The following is a 1,609-nucleotide window of genomic DNA, read 5'->3' as shown; positions in this document are numbered from 1 at the left end:
GGATCTGGTGTCTGAGAAACACGCAGGGACGACAGCGGCCCTGCTCGCACACGCAGCTCACCGTCACCCTGGGTGCTGGCGGTGTGGGTGCTGGAGGGTATGGGTGCTGGTGGTGTGGGTGCTGGATGGTGTGGGTGCTGGCAGTGTGGGTGCTGGATGGTGTGGGTGCTGGCAGTGTGGGTGCCTTAGAAAGGAGCCCGCTGGGTGCTGGGCCTGGGTGCCGCAGTGGGAGACAGTGAAACTGAAGCCTTGGTCGCAGCCACGGGCTGAGACGCCCCTGGGGACTGGCAGGTGCACTAGGTCTGGCAGCAGGCCGGGCTCTCAGGGGAGGAGGGCCTGCAGGACTGAGAGTCCCTGTTCCGACGGTCCGGTAGCTCCTGAGATAGGAACTCGATGTTCACCTGAATTTGGGGCTTGGCAAGCCAGCAGTTAGAAACCTTATTCTTCAAAGAATATCTTGCCGATGGGACTAAATAAGAAAAAGGAAGAAGGAAGGTTGGAGATATGTCTGTTTTTCAAGAAAAGAGGCGGAGCAGGAGAGTAGCGTGGAGGGTGGAAGGAAAAGAAGTGGAGGCGAACCAGAAACACCCAGAAGGGAGAGCGTGAACTCACACAGGCCGTGGGCAAGCGCCTCCCTGTCCCTTCGCTGCCAACACAATAATCCTAGGTAATAACACTCCAAAGAGCGGCTGTTCTGCAGGAATGTCCTCAAACCTGAAACTGGGCAGAACCGAAATCAGAGGTTTATTTGACTGGGAGTGGAGGGGGAGAGTGTAGAAACATAGTGGAGAAACCACAATCTAGGGAAAAGAAGGGAATTCTAAAACAATGAAGGGAGGCAAATGCATACTTGCAGTCCCTGTGTGCCCTCCGGTGTCCACCAGCTATTTCCAACCTCCCCGTCCAGCCCCAGGCTCGGAGGTGCGGCCTGTGGCCGGCCGGCGCTGGCTGTGAATGGTGGGCGGAGGTGAGGGGTGCCACGTCCATCCTGGAGCAGTTAGTGGCCAGTGCAGTTTTGTCCAGAGCACTCGTCCCCCGCTGGCTAGATGACCGGTAGCGTTTGCAGTGGTGGCCACCCTGGCACCCTGCGTTTTAGAGTGACACGAAGGCGTGGAGCCGCAGCCGACCCATGATGATGGATCTGCAGGGGGAGGAAGTCCCGAGGTTTTAGAGCTGTTTTTCACTGAAGCCACTGGAAGAGGCAGAACCGATGGGATGAAACCATTCCCGGCAGACAGGAAGGCTAATGGAGGATCAGCACCTTCACTCCTGAAACAGAGATGGTATCAGATGCAGAGTCTAGCAGAAACAATCAAGGTAACTTTCAAAAGCCAGCACAGCCCGGCCGGCAGCTCAGGGGCTGAGCGTCGACCTAGGAGCCAGGAGGTCACGGTTTGATTCCGGTCAGGGCACAGGCCCAGGTTGCGGGCTCCATCCCCAGTCGGGGGCGTGCAGGGGGCAGCCGATCCATGATTCTCTCTCATTGTGGATGTTTCTCTCTCTCTCTCCCTCTCCCTTCCTCTCTGAAATCAATAAAAAACGTTTAAAAAACAAATAAAGGAGGAGTCTGATAATAATACATGGCGTTTCCTGGACAACCCACGCCAGA

The sequence above is a fragment of the Myotis davidii genome, unplaced genomic scaffold (assembly GCF_000327345.1).
Source record: "Myotis davidii unplaced genomic scaffold, ASM32734v1 scaffold1453, whole genome shotgun sequence".
Classification (NCBI taxonomy): domain Eukaryota; kingdom Metazoa; phylum Chordata; class Mammalia; order Chiroptera; family Vespertilionidae; genus Myotis; species Myotis davidii.
The sequence above is the reverse complement of the archived record's forward strand: the minus strand, read 5'-3'. Positions refer to the sequence as shown.